The 22347-nt window shown below is 35.1% G+C and overlaps 1 protein-coding gene across 1 annotated transcript in view; it reads left to right on the forward strand.

The window, feature by feature from the left end:
- The first annotated feature begins 5829 nt into the window (after positions 1-5829).
- The window catches only part of LOC118735653 (sodium/hydrogen exchanger 9B1), a 55958-nt gene continuing 39440 nt past the window's right edge, over positions 5830-22347 (forward strand). The window contains exon 1 of the mRNA XM_036465540.1: positions 5830-6231. The gene's annotated coding sequence lies outside the window, so the exon portion shown is untranslated. The remainder of the gene's footprint in view (positions 6232-22347) is intronic.

Here is a 22347-nt window from a genome sequence, read left to right on the forward strand (position 1 = left end):
TGAGCCAATCGATTGCAAGTGAATATGTACATATGTGAATGTACATAACTACAAGCTTAGATAAAAAATTAAGTATTTTTCCATTTTATCTGTTGTTATTATAGTTCATGTGAATATGTTTTCGAATATGGTGACAGGTAAACATTTCTAGTGTTAAAAGTAACAAAGGCCAAGCACTCATTCGTTTATAGCATCTATAATTGTGACTTTTGGTTGTTTTATCCGAATTTCGCGATAAAAATGTTCGACTCGATCGTAAATCACATCAGAGCGCAATTAAAGGTAACCGTAAAAAAATGCTACCGCCATTACTCGTATTTTGATTGAGATTATATTGTGCGCTGTGTAGTGTTTTTGCTGTACTTGTTTTGTGGCACCTGTCGTCTAACGAATCCATGCAAGGTTCTTTCTTGCAAGCATTTTGGCTCTTTTTCTCCATACATCCAACCAGTGAACCCATATTCGAATGAAGAATAAACTTATCAAAGACCAATGTGGCCACATTCATAGTTTTAATTGAAAATCGCAGTTGTTTTTTAAGCAAGGTACAGTTTTTTTTTTTTAATTCCCCCTAGAAATAAATTACAGTTTTTTTTTCAACATTCGGACAGTGCTGCAAACCGCTCCAAAAATTGGTGCGGTTCGTCTCAGTGGGTCGAACCACTTAGCGTGTTATTATGCAGACGGTCAACGGGTTAGCTTGGTCAGTAGGTGGAAGTTGTTGCTTTCACTGCAAAACCATACCAATCCAGTGAAATTGTACCAGCCCGCTGAGATCGGATCGTTTCGATTTAAAACCGGTTTGCATCCCTGGATTTGGCATCTGGCAACACTGTTCATGAACCACACCTGTACTTGTACGTTTTATTTATTTAGATACTTATTATTAGCTTTCTTGCGCGTATTATCAGAGAATTGGTTGGCATTCAGTTTGCGATATTAGTCGAGTAAAAACCTACAAATCGTCGTTTAAAGTACAAGACCGCGTATCAACAAAATGCAAAACCGCATATGTGAGGTTGCATAAATTTTTTTCTAGAGAGTAAAAGAAAGAGTGGCTGGTATATTTTAGGACGAATGGATAAGGATTGAGCCAATTTTTGACAGCAAATGTAAGTTACGCGGTTTTGCAGAATGAAGATACGCGGTTTTTGTTTTTTTTTTTTTTAATTTAAACAACGATATGTATTGTTGTATCTACCCTGCAAACCATTTGTTCAGAGTATTCTGAATTGTAGAGAAATTTTAAGGAATTCATAAAGATCTCATCCGATTTTTTGCCGAATTTTCTAAAATGATATAAACTGTGCACGCTTCGACTATTTTACGAAATTTCGGAAGAAAAGCAATGAAAATAATGCTGCTATGTGAAGAATTTCTTGCAGATTTTTTTTTAGAATTTTCTCTATTTTTTGTACATAAATTTCTTTACGAGTTCGTGTCAATCACTTCATATAAATTTCTTTGAAAATTCGTAAAGAAATCGTTACAGAAATGAGATACTCCTAAAGATTTCGTTAGGATTTCGGGAACTATGGTTTGCAGGGTAGCCACATTTACAATTTAATGACTGCTAGATAAACAAACACATGTACTTGTACATCATATGCCATATTAACATCAAATTTTCTAATATTTATCTTAAAGTTGTTGCTGTTGCTTTTGTTGTGTTTGTTTTCTTAATTAGCGAGTTGACCGAAAAAATTAAATTTAGTAAATTCTTTTGCTAAAAATTGATTGCGCGTCAGATATTATTTGCATTTCATTATTTAGATATTATAATGTATATATGTATATGTAGTAGAGATGTTTCGAATGTCATATTTTTCACATTCGCCGAATGCGAAAGCGATTGCGAATTCTCGGTATGCGAATGTTAGGAATGACATTAAAAAGCTATAATCAATTAAAGTCATCTTTTTTATCATGATAAAAATATAGGAAGGTAGAACCGCTGAGAGACATTTTTAGCATTTTTGACGTTTTCAAGCAATTTAGTTTTAAAATTTACTCACAAGCTTAAACACACATTCTGATTTTCAATATCACACAACAAAAATTTCGAACAATTTCATATATTAATTTTCAGTTTAATATGATTTTAAAATTTTTGCAAACGGTTATACCTGTGTTTACATCATGGTTTTTATTACTTAAAATTTTTGTAAATTATTAGAACATTGAACGAGTGCTTAACCTATGCAGTGTTTTAATCTAGTAGTCAAAGTTCAAAAGGGGCATATTATTTTTTAAAAAAAAAAAAAAAAAAACAATTGCTCACTTGGAACGTTAGCGGGTGGAGCGCTCAAATATTTGCGGGCCAGATCTGTCAATTTGTCATATTTTAGTTTAGCTTTCCACCGATCGAGAGGATTTTCACCGAGATGAGCTCGTTTTTCTTTAAGATAGGGCTTCAATTGAGCTTTAATTTCATATTGTTTAATGTCTCCAGATTTTACATCCGAACCTTCGCTGGAGGAATCTAAAATTACTTCTAGGTTGCTTATAAGATACTACGTAACGGTTTAGAACCTGAAGCTAAAAGCCGGTTATTGTCCGCACCCTGATTAGACAGACTTAGAGCCATTTCAACAATATTAGAGTGGATTCTCTGCCCATGTACACATTCGAATTTTTGATGCGAATGCGAATGTCGAATGCAAATACATATTCGCAACATCCCTGATATGTATGTATGCACACTTATTAGTAATGTTTACCCCCCTACACAGTTGTAAGAATCGCAATGGTCCTCAAGTAATACTCGTAGATCGCATTCGTGCTACTTAGTACATGTGAGTAAGTATGTATGTACGAGTATATGGGTGGTGGAATTTTTATAGAGCCATATTCAAACATAAATTATAATTACCGTTGTCTAGACTCTAGAGCGCCAAGCAAATTATTTTTTTAAAAGAAATAATGACGTCGCTTTAAAGGAGCATACCCAAATGCGGTTCTTGCCCCCCCCGTAGCATACCTACAAAACGATCGAAAAAGTTTCCTTTCAATCGGACGTTCCTCATCAGACAATGGTAAACCAGCGAGTACTGCCCTTAACAAAGCGGCGACTGCCTTTTGGATGCAGTTCGTTTCGTTCCGAAACTGGTACTTTGAAAATGATTTTGTACGTTGGTACGTTGATTTTGATTTTGGTACTTTTTCCTTAAAAGCGACAGTTAAAGCCTGGTTATGCCGGCCTTAGGCTTGATTTGACTAACCTAGAAAGTTATAAACGATTGGCTCTCCATGTCTTCAGCATTTGTATTTGTACACACAAAATTTTAAACGTTTAATTTGTTTGGGGTAAAATTGAATAAAAATTACAATTGTTGATTGTTGAAGTGAAACTTCTTTAGCGGCGGTTGGTTGGTTGGGAGTAAATTCGAAAATTTAACAAGTGCTTCTTGAATATTATGAATATTGTATTAATTTAGCAAAAACTTCCTAATAAAAGGTTAAACAATAATGCCGAATTTCCGCTAGGCGTTGAAATTACAAAAAATTAACGAAATAAAACATTTCAGAAAACTTTTGCAAAAAAATTATTCGTAACCCGAGTTTTTATGGTCAATTCGAATATCTGAGAATGCAGATTTTAACAGTTTGTAAAGTATTTTTAGATCATCGTCTAGTTTATATAAGTATATGCATACATACGGCCGTTTTTGGCCGATTGTTAGCCGATTCTTTTTACTTTTTCCGCAATTTTAGCAAATGTTCATCAAAATTTGAAACTGTTCATCAGATTTATTAGAATTTTTTTTTGAGTACGCAGTTTTTTTTTAGTTTTAGTATAATACAGTGAAAGTTTGAAGTATGTAGCTAGGTAAGTGTTGATTTTTGACAATTTCTTGTTCAAAAATACTTTTTTTCATTAAAAATCTACGGTTACTGTTTATTAACAAATTCAATACGATTCTGTTTATTAACAAATTCAATACGACACCTTTATAGTCAGCAGAAGCTGCATATTTTTACTAATATGAGTACAACTAAGAAATGTGATATCGAATGAACTATTTTCTTAACATTGAATAAGAAAAAGACTATGGGACAAAGTAATGCAATGATATGTATGCATAGGCGATATACTACTTTTTATATATATTAATGTATGTACATAAAAATAAGTGAATAGATTCTTGAATGATTGTTTCGTTTGTAATGTTATTTTGTTATGTTTTTCTTTTTTGTTTCTATAAAAGTTTATCAAAAACACTTGTTCTTTAATGAATTGATATTCAGGTAGTTTTAGTAAAGAATCGGCATCGGCATCGGCCGATTCTTTGCCCTAAGGCCGATTAATTGGCAGCGGCATCGGCCAAAAATTGGGAATCGGTCGGACTATAGTTATAAGTGCCGTAGCAATTAAATTTATAAAATTCTTTGCATTTATTAAAATTACGGAAAATGTAAAAGAAAATTTACGTCAATAAATGCTCAACTTAAAAAAAAAATAAGCTCTTCCTTTTAGCTACTATTAGTATTATTTAGCTCTTTTTAGCATTTTTTTCGACCCTACTTAGCTCCAAACGAAATTTTTTTTCTGGCAACACTGATGAGGATACCGATAAAAGTAAAGATGATGATAGAGGATGAAAGATTAAAATAACACAGAGACTCAATCGGGGAACTATTTCTGGATTTTATGAAAATCTTTAATTCATTTTACTTTCCGCTTTTGTAAATAAAAACTATCTCTAACTAATAGTGTTTCTGCAATTTTTGGTCATGACTTCATACCAACATACGCTTTTTCACTGTATGAAAACTATACGAAATAAAACCAGTATGTCCGTTTTTTTTTTTTAAATTGCAATTTTTCGAATAACTCGAAACCCGGTTTTGGAAATGAACACTTTCGGAGGCTTCGTGGTAAAATTGAATAAAATCTACAGTGAATCGTTCCCTTTGAGAGATGATGTATTTTGTAATGAATTGCCGTCGTCCCTTATCAAGGTTTGTTTGTTGTGTTACTCGACTTGTGAAACTCGAAATCTCTAACGCCAAATCCACCACCTGGGCCAAGGAGTTTAGGCTAGAGCTCGACGTATACGTCAATGATGTCAAAATACTGACGGTGAATTATCCAGAAATTTTGAGTGTCACATTCAATAACCTCTTCTCACTCTCGGCGCATAACAATATTGAATGAAATGAGTCGGCTGATGAGAACGGCTTTGAACGATTCCGTCGGCTACAATATCTTGTTATTTTTAAGCCGCGTTAATGCTGTTCCCCCGCCCCTCGAAATTCAAAAACGTTTTGAAGTGGTGAATTCATATTTCAAGTATGTAGGTATAATCTGGACATCTGTTACCAGACTTACATCTTCGTAGCTGCAGGAACTAATCTCTGGTTAGCCTTATATGTACATTGGGTATAAAATTCTAAGTAATAGTTACTGTTTAATTTTCTCTCTGTAAATATGTAAATATATGCCTGTATGTAGATAGATACAGACATTTATTGCAAATTGTCAAAAAGTACTTGTACTTAAATTAGTATAGCATTGGTGTATACTTAAGTATGTATGCAGTTAATGTATTGTATCGTATTGATACGAGATCGTTGTTGCCGGCGTAATCAAATCGTTTTGTTTTATACGAATGAACATATACATATATGTATGTATGTAGATACTTCTCGTGGTTATTTGTTTTCGTATGCGATTTCGTTTGTTGATCGTTGTTGCTACATACATTGTAAGCCGATCAATATGCATGCCTGGTGTGGGTTGTGGGCTGATGGGTTGGCAAGTTGGCAAGTTGGCTATTTGGCTGTATGATCGTTTCGTTATGACTTTGAGCCTATAAAGCATCGAACAAGTCTGCGCGCATTGTCAGTTGGTGTTTGACTTAGCTGCGTCTAATACATATACGAACGAGCATCTATATTAAAGTATCGTTACAGGAATCAGAAAATTTCGAAAAGAGCAAAAGAGAGTTGATGCCGGCGCGCGTATTCAAAAAAAAAAAAATAAAATTTTACATATGTATGTTGTGTACTTATGAGTGGATGATTGTAAATTAAAGTTTAAAAAAAACGGGCATGTGTATAAAAAATGCTTAATTAACAAAAAAAGAGACTCGTAATCGAATACTTGTATTGAAACAAAAACGGGTTTTTTTCGTAAGGGTTTACAAAAGTGCATTGTGCTGGTTAAAATAAAAACGCAGTAAACGCACAGCGGCTGGAGTAGTAGTGTGAAAGCAGCTAAAAATACAAGTATGTGAGATTTCAAAATATATTTTCCTAATTAACAGAATGTTTAAATGACGCTATAAAGACTGGTTTTTGGCGAGTGAATATTCTGCTATATTTGGGGCATTAAAAAAAAAACTTAAAGCCAAAAATTGGTCTCGAAAAACTGGGATTTAATTAAAAATATTCAATTTTAAATTCTCACTAGAAAATGGCTACAAAAAAACTTTAAGTATAAGAAAAAAATTTGTTTGGAACAACAAACGAATTCGTTGACCGATCACGCCAAAAAACAAAATCAAAAAAATCTACATTAAAATAGAAAATTTCCACTTTAATTACATATTTCAAAACAGCAAAAAAAAAACAGAAAGTGGTAAAAACGTTAAAAAAATTTATCTGAAGCAACAAAAAATTCGTCTTCCGATCACTGCAAAAAATATATAAAAATTTAGTTTAAATTAAATAATTTGCTTTTTAATAACATACCGCAGGATTTTTAAACACCAGAAAAAGCTGGAAAATGCTTACAATCGTAAATACTCAAAAAAGAATTTATCCTTTATCTGAAGCAACCAAAAAATTTGTTGAGAAAAAATTTTTGAGAGAAATTTTTTTTTTGCTTCTTAATTGTCACAATCCAGCGAAGCAACATAAAAAAGATAGAAAATATCTACAAAAGTAAATAGTGAACTTAAAAAAAAATTATCAGAAGCAACAAAAAAATCGTCTACCGATCACGCCAAAAAAAACAAAAAATTTAGATTATCTAATTAAAAAATTGGTAATTAACACAAAACAACACAAAAAGCCAGAAAATGTTTAAAAAGTTAATACCCAAAGTAAAAAAAAAAAAATATTTTTTATCTCAAACAACAAAGTCTACCGATCGCGCAATAACAAATAAAAAAGAAAACATTAAGGAAAAAATATCTTTTCTTATGGTTTTTGTTCTTCATTTTTTACTAGTCAAAGTAAAAAACTATGTTATTTTTTATCTGGCAACAAAAAATTATTAGAAAAGTAGTTTTGAGAGACAAAAAAAAGTTTGCTTTTTTGTTATCACAATCGAGCGAAAAACAATAAAAAGCTAGAAAATGCCTACTAAAGTAAATTCTAAGGGTATAAAAAAAAATTATCTGAAGGAATATAAAAATTGACAGACTTTCAAAACAACAAATAAAATTTTTTATCTCAGGCAATCTTTGTGTCTTTGATCGTCTGCCGATCATGTAAAAAACAAATAAAAAAAACATCGACGAAAATCGGTTGATTTTTGTTATGGCTTTTGTTTTTTATTTTTATTTTGTTTTTTTTTTTTTTTTTCGTTTAAAGTGTCTAAATTATTACTACGCATCAATAACAAGCTTTAACAACCGCATGCGGCTGTGCACAATGTTGTGACGATGCCAACGCGGTTACAAGATCTGCGGGTGAGAAACAAAAAAAAAAAAAATATAACTGGGAAAAAGGGGGAAGAACAACGCGCTTTATTGTCAATTCTCAGCCAAGCATGTGACTTGTGGTTTGCGATGTGTGCGGGTCTCTATTTTTGTTATTATTGGTTTTTGTCATTATTTTGACTGATTCACTTTTTTTATTTTACTGAATTTTTTTGCACCGAAACGTTTGTGTTTTTAGCAGACAACAAATATTTATAACAGTGATAAAAAAGCCATATACCTACGTACTACGGGGAAGCACTAAAATATCATATAATATTTGACAATTTTTTTACACAAAAAATTTGTTTTTTTTTTTTTTTTGTGTTGGAGAAACCATAATTTTCCGAGGGCCATTGTCTGAATTAAGTTTTAAATTGTATCAGTGTCCCCGTTGTGATATCAATTGAGAGCTCGTATTCGATCATGTCCGTTCACTTGGAAGTAGAACCGGTTGGTTAACTTAATAAAGCGCAAGATTTCTTGAATTGTTGCCTCGTTTAGGGCTGCTAGACAGACAAAAAGGTGGTGGTGAAACGAGCGCCTTTTCAAACACGAAATGGCAGGGCTGCGACAGAGGTGCTGTTCTACAATCTCAATTGATTCCTCGTCGCGGGAGCTCGATCAGAAGTTATTGGCCGGCAGGTTCATTCTGCTAGCATGCCTTCCTATCAAGCAGTGATTCGTTATAATACCAGTCATTTGCCTTAGTAGAGGGCGTTCTAACCGAATGAGTACATCGGATGTTTACTTGTGAAACTGCGCCAGAGTTGCCTAGTCGTCGCACACGTAGGTTCTTCCGACCATCTTTTATTTGACTTCTCCTTGAAGGGTTCCCTTCCTTGCAAGGTCGTCTGCTGTGCAGTTACCTTGTAAGTTTCTGTGACTTGGTACCACACAATGTGGGTAGTAGACTTTGAAGCTAACTTGTTGAAGATTTTTATACATTCTATCGCAATTTTTGATGAGCTTTCATAGCAATCCAGTGACTTAATAGCTGTTTGGCTATCGGAGTATATGGTTACTGATGGCAGACTAAGAAAAGATTCGAGTAGCGAGCTCTGTTTAGAAGAAGCTGCAGAGGCCTTAGAAGAGGTCCCTCGAGTGTATCCAACTCTATACTAGTAGATTTTGTTCCATGCGTTGTTTTGCAGGCCTTACACCGAATCCTCCTCCCTCCTAATATCGAGCTCGAGAGGCGGTGTTGCGTAGTCGGGGAATTTAAAAGTACTCGAATTTTGGTATGACCCAATCCGAGGTCTTTCCATTTTGGCAGTGCACTTAGTTTTACTGCATGTACCTTGACTGAAGCCTCCCGAATCTATGGGCGGAAAGATAACTAGTATACCAGGGTTTTAGTCTGCATATTAAACAAGGAACGTTGGTAGAGGCACATCTCAGCGTGGAGTAATTTCGTAGTTTCTTCTTGGTGGCAGCCTCGCGAAATCAGTATAATCATTTAAAACTATTAAGAGTTATATATTAAAAACTGATTTCCTCTAGACCTTCATAGCTTCAGTGTTTGTTGTAAGACTCATAGAACTGGGTGTAGGAAAAGAAAGAAGTCCGATCGGGCATAGTTATATAGTTTCTCCTTTGTCGTCTTAGATTAGACTGGGCATCTATTAGAAATTCACGACCTAAAATGGAATTTCACGGGTACTTCGGATATATCGTCTGCACCTACATCGATGGCTCCAAATGGAACGCGTATCCGGGGCAGCCATTTTGCCTGAATCCCTGGAATTAATAAAATCAATCAATCTGCCTGACGTTGCAAGTGTTTTCCATGCCGAATTATTTGTTATGACTGAAGTCATTCGACTTTTAAAATGTAGTAGCTTATGCCACCGTCAAGTCGAACGAGTCGCCACTTTCTTGGACAGCTGGCTCTGACGTATTTTACAACATAGTTGTAATCCTTAAAATACACTAGATAGCAGTTAGGCTGCGATTAGGTTAGGTTAGGTTGATGTGGCAGTCGGTTCAAGTTACCAACTCACTTGAAGGTCCATTGTGGTTCCACTGAAGAACACGGGAACCTCGGTGACTATTCTTCAGAGAACCAATTTGAGGCTCTTATAAAGCGGAGAATCGGTTTTATTCCACCGCGTGATAATTCCGTAAGAGAGCTAAAGAAGGGCCTACCCAAAAAGCCTGTTCTCCTCTTGGCCGAAGCTGGGCAACTATAGAAGAAGTGCTCTGCGGTTTCTTCCTCTTCCTCATCTCTGCAACTTCTGCAATATTCGAAGGAGAAAATTCCTAGTCTTGAAGAGGCCTCAAAGAAAGAGGCTCAAATAGCCAATAACCGGTTACACAAGCCGTGACTTTCGCAATATCCTCTCTTGAGAGGCACAGCAACTCTTTCGTCTTTTTCTTTTCTATTCGCGGCCAAAGCAGCCTGGTTGTTTTACAAGTGCCCTCCTCTAGCCATGACCTGTTGGCCTCTTGGATCATGCTATTTCGAAGTTCTAATTTGCATGCCATGGGTATCCCAATAGTGCCCCTGTTTTCACATAGGGGTAGATTGGTACCCTTCATGGGTAGCTCATCAGCCCTGCAGTTTCCATCAATATCTCTGTGTCCCGGAACCCTTATGAGGCTGACCTTGATTACGGCGCTAATATCGTTTAGAGCTGCGAGGCATTCCTAAGCAACCTTAGATCTCAGCATTACCATGTTCATTGATTTAATGGCCGCCTGGCTATCCGAGAAAATATTAATCGTAGTCTTCGTTACGGCATGCGTACTAAGGTACACAGCCACCTCCTTTATAGCTAAAACTTCTGCCTGATAAACACTGCAGTGGTCCGGAATTCGGACGGATAGTTCCAGTCCTAGTTCCTTAGAGAAAACTCCGTAACCAACCCTATTATCTAGCTTGGATCCATCTGTGTAAAAATTCAAGTCCCCCCCTTTTCCATGGTCTTGGTGTTTGCCATTCTCTTCTTGAAGGGATGCTCGTCTTCAAGAGCATATAGAAGATTAGTTTCGAAGCGGAGTAGTCAGCTTCTTGGTTGTAACTACCCAGAGTGTAAAGTATGGAAGCGTGCCCAAACCGACGATCCTTCCATAGCACCATACTCTTTAGTCTGAGCGCTGAATCGGCGGTTGCGTATTTCCCCATCAGGTTTATTGCGGACAAATTGGTTATCACCTGCAGCGCCTTATTTGGGATGTTCCTTAAGGCACCTGAAATGTATAGAAACGCTGTTCTTTGGACCTTACTCAGTAGTTTTAGGTAACTGGCCTTTTGAGTTGCTGGCCACCATACAAGTATTCCATGTAAGGGTATTGGCCTGACCACCGAGGTGTACAGCCAATATGTAATACGAGATGTTAACCCCCACTTGATTCCGACCGTTTGTTTGCAAGTGTATAATGCAACGTTGGCCTTCCTTACTCTTTCCTCTATATTTGGTTTCCACGCAAGTTTCCTGTCTAATATGAGTCCTAGATACTTAACATTCTCCTTCAAGGATATCTTCACACCCATAAAGAATAGCGGGCAGACTATGGGAAGCCTGTGTTTCCTTGTAAAGAGAACTACTTCGGTTTTCTCGGGGTTTATTCTGAGTCCCCTACTCTCTGTCCAGTTTCTAAGCGTGGTCCTGTTAGAGCGCAGAATCTCCATTAGGGTATTTGGGTATTTGCCTTTAACGGAAATTGCCAGGTCGTCAACATATGCTCTATCCTCTCTAGTGCCACCAGCAGAGAGTTCACAGCCAAATTCCAGAGAAGAGGGGAGAGAACCCCTCCCTGAGGAGTGCCTCTACAGACCTTTCTGCTTATTGTGGTGTTGTCAAGCTTAGAGGTTATCGTCCTGCTGACAAATATAGACTCAATCAGCACTGCTACATTCTGGTCAACTCCAAGCTCTTCTAAGGCACCCGTTACGGCGCTTGCGGTTGCGCGTGAGACAATTCACTCGATATCTGCCTAATTTCGAGGGTAATGATGACTTCCAAGTCTTAAATCGCAGCTGGCTTATTCATGACCACTTTCGACATTACTTAACTCCAAAGATAGAAGGCCTTTTTAAACGTAAAGCTCTTGGTAACTGCGATTAATATTATTTTCCATTGATTTACAAACTTCCATTTATTTACAAATCACTTCAAGCTAGTAACGCTACTTTAGAAATAAGCTTTTAAACCCTAAAAAACATGGATGCATTGTATATGGCTGACAGACAATTTTTTGGTATGACATTTTATAGCTCATTCAATTTCAGTACAAAAAGTGAACGTTCCAAGTACCTCAAAATTCGCACTGCTTCTTGAGAATTTTTTTTGGTTGGAGGAGTTTCGCATTTTCATTCACACAAAATACTTATTTACATATGCAAAGTCGTGACTAAAATTTTTTATTTTTTTTCATGAAATGATGTGGGAGTTGTAATTCGATGAAATCGATCATATCAATCAAAAACTGGATTTTTAATTTTTTATTAGTCACGACTTTTTGAATTTCAGCGACGATATGTTCTAAAATACCCGTATTTTTATATCGAAGAAAATGCACAGCTTCGAACTTGCACCTTATTATACATAGTGGCATTAAATTGGCTATAACAATGCATGCCCAAAACTTTTCTAAAAAGTTTGATTAAAAAAGCTTAAATTTTGATAGCAAATTTTTGGAATTGGTCGAATTTTTGCGAATTTCGCATTTTCTGACAAATTTTACATAGCACAATTACTTGATTTCAGCATGATTTTTTTATGAATTACGAATGAGCGGTAAATTACGATAATGTGAACATGCTTTATAAAATACTTTTTCTGTTCAAAATTGTTAATGTGGAAACCGAGAAAATGACGATGTTTGAAAAAATCGTGTTACTTTTTTCTTTGTGTAGTTAATTTAATCTTATTTGACAAGTTGACCCAGTCAACCCCCCCCACTCCCCCCCAACCAAAAGTCTATATCCTATCCGCCACTATGTGCGCAAACGTCTGTCAGCAGCAGCAATTTGTTTGAGTGAGCGTGATTTGTGTTCGATCAAATTGATGTGAGTTAAGAATGACAGCAAAACGTGTGTAGCTAATGTTTTTCTAAAGACGAATATGATAAAAAGCGTATATAGCACATTTTATATCAATTAAATTGTAGAGCTCTTATCTTTGAACAATATTAAAATAAGTAAATTGTTTGTGACAAGAAAATTGCTAGGCATACATAAATATATGACAATAAATAAGTATGTATGTAGTATGTATTGGCTCTGAATTTAAAACAAAAGAATACTATAGCGCTTATCATAACTATTCGACAAGTTTTGACCAGCAATTTTTTTTTTATTATTTTATTTTAGTTGTTTTTTTTTATAAAAATATAGCTTATTCTATAAAAGCAGCGTTTCAAGATTTGTCCAAATATTAAAAGAACATATAAATTCAAGTTTCAAAGTTTGTTAGAAAAAGAAAAAAAATAACAAAGTTTCATTAAAATTTCACGCTTGCAATAGCAAGCAAAATTTCTGCATTTTCCTTCATATAAAAATATTGTCGAACATACATACACTGAGAAAAAATGAACCAAAAATTGGTTAATAATACCAAATTCAAGTTTGAAAAGGAAAAAAAGTTGGGATTTGAACCCGGACCGTTCATCGAAACACGGGCAGTGGAATAAAACCTGTATGAAAAATGGGTGAAAATGAAGTTTTTTCTGACCTAGCGTAGACCGAAGGCGATCAAAGGATCTCCTGAGGCTCACAAAGCCGAAATTCTTAATCTGGTATTTGTATTGACGGCACATTGACCGTTGGGGGACAACCGGGTGGAATCATCTCAACACTTTCCATTAAAATGCACAACTTTCGCACGACTGCGATCTAAACACCTAGAATCGCACTTTTTATTTAGACCGGAAGTGCTAACGCTCTTGACTTCCAACTTTTTTTACTAAATATATCTTAGCAGTTAGCGTTTGTAGTGGTTTAGCCTAATTAAAAAATCGCTTGTACGAGCTTTACAATGACGTGGATATAGTGAGAAGCGCAACCCTTTGTATGGCTTGGGCATGTCGTACGGTGAAATGATCCTTCAATACGGCAACCATTGGCGGTAGCCACGAACCTAATGGAAAAAGTGCAGTAAAACCTTTCTACTCGACTGCGACCATTGGCGAAGCTTTTTGCAGTGTAAAATAAATTTACTAAAATTTAAGTATTAAAAATGTGAAAGTTTGTAAGCGAGTGTGTTCGTTGCCCTTCGGCGCTAAAACCGCTGGATGGATTACTAAAAACCCGGACCGTTTGGAAGTTATCAAATAACATCAAGAACGTAAGACCAAACGAGATCATGCGATCTTTTTCAATCTAATGCTTAATGGCGTCTTAAGAGCTGCCAATCTGAATCGCAGCAGCAGCAGAAAATTAAGCTAACGAGGTTGGTCTAGCGGTGAATGCGGACAAGACAAAGTACCTTCTGGAAACACATAAAAAGTCATCGCGCATTGGGACACACGCATAACACACATAATGTCACACACGGCAGTCATAACTTTGAAGTAGTGAAGGACTTTGTTTTCTAAGGATCCAGCATGAACACGACCAATGATGTCAGTCTGGAGATAAAGCTAAGAATAACTCTTGCCAACAGGTGCTACTTTCGGCTCGGTAAGCAATTGAAAAGCATAGGCCTCTCTCGACGAACGAAAATCACGCTCTACACATCTTTCATTTATGCCCGTCCTTTTATATAGCGCAGAAACATGGACGATGGTAAAAAAAATAAAAAGGCTTTGGGGGCTTTCAAAAGAACTATTCTACTCAAGATCTATGGCCCCGTTTGCGTGGGCGACGAGTGCTGAAGAATATGGAATGACGACCATTTTAAAGACATGAACATAGTTAGGCAATGTGAAAAGATTCTTCGACTCCGCACCCATGGGTGGACAACAAAAGGAAGGGCGCCTACGAATACAATGGAAGGACCTGTCCGCACATGGGATGAACAACTGGCGCCAACTCCGCAAAGGAGAAAGGCAACTGGTGAAGGTTTTTTGGCCTCGGCCCAAACCGACAAACATCTGTAGTGTCAAATAAGAAGAAAACGAATTTAATATGCTCTTCTTCATCTTTTTGATTAACGCTCTACGCAACTAAGTCTAAAGTATTTTTGCATGGCAATTTCGACAAAAATATTGTTTGACCTTTTTACATTTTTTCTTATATCTTTGGCATTTAACGTCGGATCTTAAGGTCTGATATTTCCAGGTTTTTATTTCGGTGAGCGAATATTTTTGTTCCAAAGTTCATTGACCTCAAGTAACCCTTTCCAGTACTACCCAGCAGATCTCAGTTCCTACCTCTTAAACATACCACCCCAATAACAGTAAATTAAAGCACGCCAAGGATCATTTAACTTTTGCTAAGGAAGTATGTATTTGAATTAGTCCAGTAGAACTATTAAAAAAGGGAAGGGCGCCTGGGCCACACTGGAGGAGTAAAACTTACGTTACCTATGTATGTATCAATTTTGTTGCACAACCAATATGCACACGTATGTAAGCATGCACATACATATCGATAACATAACCAATAAAAATATCGATAACTAAATCGATAAATAATCGATAACTAAATCGATAAATAATCGATAAAAAAATCGATAAATAATCGATTAGAAAATCGATAACAAATCGATAAATAATCGATAACAAAATCGATAACAACTTAGATAAAAAATTCGATAAAAATTTTTATGAAAAAATCGATAATAACATTGGTAGCAAAATCGATTAGAAAATCGATAAAAATATCGATAACAAATTCGATAGAAATATCGATAACAAAAATCGATTAGAAAATCGATAAAAACATCGATACAAATATCGATAACAAAATCGATACAAATATTTATAACAAAATCGATAACAAAGTCGATAAAAAAATCGATGAAAATATCGATTATTATATCGATAAGTCCCGAGAATCTCGAAAATCTCTAAAATCCTAAAATGTTGGATCTATCTATGTACAAATATGTTCTTTTCTCTATAATTACCTTATTTTTAATCTTTCTTCCACTATCTTCATTTCTACTTTTGTCGGTATCCTCATCCTCATCTTTTTCTTTATATTTATCTTTGTTTTTACTTTTATGTTTATCATTTTCTTTATCTACGTATTCCCCTTCACCTTTTCCCGTATATAATTAAATTATTTAAATTTACCTTGATCTTCATTTTTGCTTTTATCTTTACGCATCTTTGTTTTTGTTTTTAATTCTACCTGTGCGTTTATCCTTTTCTTTATCTATTAAAGTAGCTATTCACATTTACTTTTATTCTTGTATTGGTCTTTTTCTGCGTGTTATTCTTTATTAGCAAGTTTTTGTTAAATTAATAACATACATTCAGGAAGCACTTGTTTCTGTCCCAACCATATCCGTTGCACCATTTCCGTGTCCAATTTCCGTTGAATTTGCCAATTTACTGCCAACCAGCCAACCGCTGCTAAAGAAGTTTCACTTAAAAAAAAATTGATTGCCGATGTAAGGTGTCGCCGAAAAATATAAAAAGGCGAACATTTGTTTTCGACATTGCCGTGCAAAAATACTTCAGACTCGGGGGGTTTACAGCGAACTTCTTTTTGTTTGCTTCTAAGCTGATGTTCGATAACTTAAGTATGTGTGTAATTTATGATTATTATAAAGATTTGCATTCTTAAGCCAAAGTAATATAAATAAATCTTGGTTTTAAAGAAATTAATAAAGCGAATGCTACTCTAATTCTTATCTACACATAACAAAACGAAAAATCACATAGGGAATTTTATGGAGGAATGAAAAAGCTTAATAATCAAGGGTGATTAGGCCAAGATAAGATGATCGAATACATTTCACGCATATAACCTAAACAATTATCGTTCATCGGATTAGATATAGCTGTTATGCTGAGATATCAGTTAATTTGCGTAAACCTGCACTTATTTAACACATATTGAAATATGGTTTAGCGTGTCGCCGCAGTCCGCATTTGCAATGCGAGTTAAGAGTCTTTGAACCGTGTTAAATGTCCGTACAAACACGATCTACGTCAAAAGGTTGATTGGATGGAGACAAGCAATTAGCAAGTTTGCCAATTTGATTCCACAACTCGTGCAACTTAGGGGCCATTCACATACAACTTTCTTCGCTTTGCTTGACAGTTCAAACTTTGACAACAAAGCGCGAAACGCAGAAGGTATGCTACAATAAACGCTTTGACAGCTTTTGCGTTCTCCTTTTCCTCCATATTTTTTATCTGTAAAATAGATAGCAATATAATAATATGCATTAATAATAGCAATAAAAATTCCTATTTACCCTATTTTTGTCATTAAATGCAAATGCAAGCGCACAAGAAAAGATAAATGTAGACAGCTAATTGCCAAAGCGGGCAAAAGTTGAGTGTTGCCCAATATTTTGCTTCGTTTTGCTTTGCTTTGCTTCAAACGTTTTTTATGTGAGCATACTCATGCATATGCCTACATCGATCTTATACGTCAAAGCAAAGACTATCAAGCAAAGCGAAGAAAGTTGTATGTGAATCAGCCTTTAAAGCCATTTGGTGGCTTTTACGAATTTCAGTACGTCATACAGATAGAGACAGCTGCACAGCTGCTGATTTGCCTCATCCTTTGCCATTTGGTCTACAATAGTTTCTGGTTTATGTTCTTCCCTAAACGCGTAGCGAATGTGATTAATCGAAACACGGGCAGTGGAATAAAACCTGTATGAAAAATGGGTGAAAATGAAGTTTTTTCTGACCTAGCGTAGACCGAAGGCGATCAAATGATCTCCTGAGGCTCACAAAGCCGAAATTCTTAATCTGGTATTTGTATTGACGGCACATTGGCCGTTGGAGGACAACCGGGTGGAATCATCTCAACACTTTCCATTAAAATGCACAACTTTCGCACGACTGCGATCTAAATACCTAGAATCGCACTTTTTATTTAGACCGGAAGTGCTAACGCTCTTGACTTCCAACGTTTTTTACTAAATATATCTTAGCAGTTAGCGTTTGTAGTGGTTTAGCCTAATTAAAAAATCGCTTGTACGAGCTTTACAATGACGTGGATATAGTGAGAAGCGCAACCCTTTGTATGGCTTGGGCATGTCGTACGGTGAAATGATCCTTCAATACGGCAACCATTGGCGGTAGCCACGAACCTAATGGAAAAAGTGCAGTAAAACCTTTCTACTCGACTGCGACCATTGGCGAAGCTTTTTGCCGTGTAAAATAAATTTACTAAAATTTAAGTATTAAAAATGTGAAATTTTGTAAGCGAGTGTGTTCGTTGCCCTTCGGCGCTAAAACCGCTGGATGGATTACTAAAAATTAATCGAGGAACAGATTTGGGCTGCTATACTATATATTTACTCGGAACCAGCAGGTGCCTATTTGAGCTATATGCATATATAAAATATCGGTCGAATATGATTATTCAGATCCGGGATTTACTTCAGTAAATATCAGTTATTGGTGACAATAAAATTAAAAATGAAAAAAAGAACGTAAAATGGGACTGACTTTTTATTGTGAGGAATTTCATTGAAAAAAACAAGTAATTGAAAAATACGAGTAGTAGTATGCGTTTTAGGGTGCATCACTCTCCAAAAGAAAAAAAAAATACTCGGAATTCTAAAATCTGTGAGACTTCCGCCAAAACATTTCAGAAAAATGTTAAGATTTCAGTTACCGATTTGAAAACATCTCCGAAAATTGAGTTTTTATCAATAAAATAATTTTATATTTTTTTTTTTTTCAAAAAATCTCCTCTAATTATAGAAGAGTTTAAGCTTTTATCAAACGAATCAAAGAGATATAATCTTTGCAGGCAAATCTAAATTTTTTTTTTTCTGAAATATATTAGCGGAAGTCCTAAAATGTAATGGATCTTAGAATTCCGGTGGAAAACCGCAATTCTTTTTGGTGAAGCACCCTAATAAATATATTTAATATAGAATTTTGTTAGAAATATTTAGCTAGTACAGCTAATTGGAAATTATTCTACACATTGGCATGTATGTACATATGTATTAACAAATGTACGTTCTACTTAATTTACAATCAAGTTACTATCAAACACTTTGCTGGAATTTGTGGTAAGTAGGTACTTGAAAGATATAAATATAAGTACTCTTGTCTCTTGTTAGCAGATTCACAGACAAACTTATGTAAATACTTAGGTGCGTATAAATATAAACTCAAAGATAACTTGGTCTACTAACGCCAATAGCACTTGTGCACTTCGTTAACAATTGCAATAATCAGAATTAGCCACAAGCTACGCTTACTTACCAACATTATTATTTTCCTTATTGTTTTTGGGAAGAAAATTTATTATCTCAATCAATTATGTACTTTCATCTGCTCGTGTATTACAATCACATAGAGATACATATGTATATGTACATTAGAGTGGTCCAAAAAAGTAAAGTCGGAATCAGTGGCGGATCCAGCGGGGGGAGGGGAGGTTTTGGGGTTTGAACTACGTTTCAGTCAGTGGCGGACCCACAGGGGGTGTTTTGATATGGCGCATATATATATATGTATATTATGGCGTCTATGTATTAAAACACCCCTCGTAGGTCCGCCACTGACTGACACGCAGTTTAACCCCAAAACCCCCCCAAAATCGAAAAAATAGACCCTTACTTTTAGCGCTTAATGCTTTGAGGACACCCTAAATTTTTTTTATTCAAAATAAAAAAATGGGAGTTTATTTTGTTCGGTATAGAACAATCCTAGCCGGTGGCGGCATTAAAATTCCGAATTTACTTTCTCTCATGCGTTTTTGAACCACTCTAGTGTACATACTTACATATAACGGGTGATTTTTTTGAGGTTAGGATTTTCATGCATTAGTATTTGACAGATCACGTGGGATTTCAGACATGGTGTCAAAGAGAAAGATGCTCAGTATGCTTTGACATTTCATCATGAATAGACTTACTAACGAGCAACGCTTGCAAATCATTGAATTTTATTACCTAGAAAAGTTGGCAGAAAATCCGCTTTTTTATCGACAAATTTTGTTCAGCGATGAGGCTCATTTCTGGTTGAATGGCTTCGTAAATAAGCAAAATTGCCGCATTTGGAGTGAAGAGCAACCAGAAGCCGTTCAAGAACTGCCCATGCATCCCGAAAAATGCACTGTTTGGTGTGGTTTGTACGCTGGTGGAATCATTGGACCGTATTTTTTCAAAGATGCTGTTGGACGCAACGTTACGGTGAATGGCGATCGCTATCGTTCGATGCTAACAAACTTTTTGTTGCCAAAAATGGAAGAACTGAACTTGGTTGACATGTGGTTTCAACAAGATGGCGCTACATGCCACACAGCTCGCGATTCTATGGCCATTTTGAGGGAAAACTTCGGAGAACAATTCATCTCAAGAAATGGACCGGTAAGTTGGCCACCAAGATCATGCGATTTGACGCCTTTAGACTATTTTTTTGTGGGGCTACGTCAAGTCTAAAGTCTACAGAAATAAGCCAGCAACTATTCCAGCTTTGGAAGACAACATTTCCGAAGAAATTCGGGCTATTCCGGCCGAAATGCTCGAAAAAGTTGCCCAAAATTGGACTTTCCGAATGGACCACCTAAGACGCAGCCGCGGTCAACATTTAAATGAAATTATCTTCAAAAAGTAAATGTCATGGACCAATCTAACGTTTCAAATAAAGAACCGATGAGATTTTGCAAATTTTATGCGTTTTTTTTAAAAAAAAAGGTATCAAGCTCTTAAAAAATCACCCGTTATAAAGAATTATCCGCTCGTCCATTTTTAACTGGTTCTACGTAGAGCTGCTGCTTGCGATAAATAGCAGCACACTGCAGTCGAACTTCTAATCAGCTAATAAAAGAGAAATAATACATACAATAAAGTTAAATCATAGCCTCAATCAATCAAAATTTGCGCAGAATATTGATTGATTGCTAAATTTGCTTTTGTTCTTGTTGCTTAAGTTTTTAACACTTGGCGTTGAAATGCTTTCTGCTTGATGCATATGTAATCAGAAAAGGCGATTGGCTATATAATTATGTATGTATGTACGTAAATGAACGATGTAAGTATGTATGTATGTAAATTAAACGATTTTTGATACCTAATATACATACATACATAATTGTGAAGTTATTTTTTTATTTTATTCAGGACATTAGATCTGCACCGTTCGATCGATTTTCAAAAATATGGTGTCAAATTAAAGCGCTTGGTCTGTAGATGTGAAAACTGGTTTCATTTTCATTTTCAAATTCAAATTATTTAATAATCAATGTCATCAAATTAAAAGGCTTGGACTGCAGATGCGTAATAGGGTTTTACTTTTTTGAAAAGAGTTCCCACCTTTTAAAAATTATATATTAAAACTATTTAAAAAAAAATAAATACACCATTACAAAATGGGTTTCAATGGTAATAGCTTTGAACGGCTTTGTTTATTACTTTAACTAAAGCAGGGTTGGCACCTGTTCAAAAACTCAAATTCAATTTGAATTAAAGGAATTAGCTAGGAGAAATATGTACCAGCATATGGGTGACAAACCAGAGGGATTTCAGAAGGTAATAGTTTGAAAATATTTTAAAGAGCGTTGCCACCTGCTTTAAATCTCGAATTTGATTAACTTAAACACAACTTATATGAAATATCAAAATATGGATTTCAAACGAAAGAGTGTTAAGAAATATTCAGTTTGGACACAATTATATTTTTGAAGTGTTGGAAGGGGGTTGCCACCTGTTCAAAAAGTTGTACTCAAATTATTTAAAAAGTTAAATGAATTACTATAATATGGGTATCAATGTAAGGGGCTTTGAAAAATCGTATTTCTGACCTATGTATATTTTTAGCGGGGTTGCCACATGTTCAAAAATCAAATTCAACTGAATTCATCAGTTTATTAAAATATGTATTGCAATGTCAGACGAAGGAGGGTTAACAAAGTTTTAGCTTGAAAATATTTTTTGAAAATGGCTGCCACCTGTTTTAAATTTAATTAACCAATACCAAAATTATACGACATATAAAAATACGGCAGTCAAATGAAAGAATGTTAAGAAATCTTTGTTTTGAACATTTGGAATATTTGAAGAGGGTTGGCACATGTTTAAAAAAGTTACATTCAAACTGATCAATAATATAGATTGGAGCTTTAGCAATATGTGTTTTCAATAAGTTAGATGAAATAAGTTTAGAAAGGCTTTATTTCTGAAATATGTGTTAAAAAGCAAATTAAATTTAAATTAAGGCAATTCGATAAATGAATTACATATGTACATATGTTTGTATCACGACAAGGGTGTTAGACGAAAGAGTTTAAGAAGGTTTTAGTTTGAAAATATTTTTAAAAGGGTTGCCACCTATTTGAAAAGTCCAATTTAGTTAACTATTACATAGGTTATATGAAATATGGATGTCAAACAAGAGAGCGTAAAGAAATAATTAGTTTGAACGTTTAGAATTTGTAGAGTGATTTCAATGGGGTTGCCATCTGTTTAAAAGTTAAATTTTAATTTCGTAATAAGTTAAATTAATTACACGGTTCAACAAAATTTGGTCGTATTTTATCTCAAAAATTGGACCGACCTCGTTTTTTATATTTTTTGATGCTGATATGAAGTACGTTTACAAAATGTTTCCAGCATGTCCTGTGGAAGGTCAAAAAGTGGCAAATTAAAAAATAAAAATAAAT

This window comes from Rhagoletis pomonella, unplaced genomic scaffold (assembly GCF_013731165.1).
Source record: "Rhagoletis pomonella isolate Grant_MI unplaced genomic scaffold, Rhpom_1.0 Rhpom_scaffold_00003, whole genome shotgun sequence".
NCBI classification, from domain to species: Eukaryota; Metazoa; Arthropoda; class Insecta; order Diptera; family Tephritidae; genus Rhagoletis; species Rhagoletis pomonella.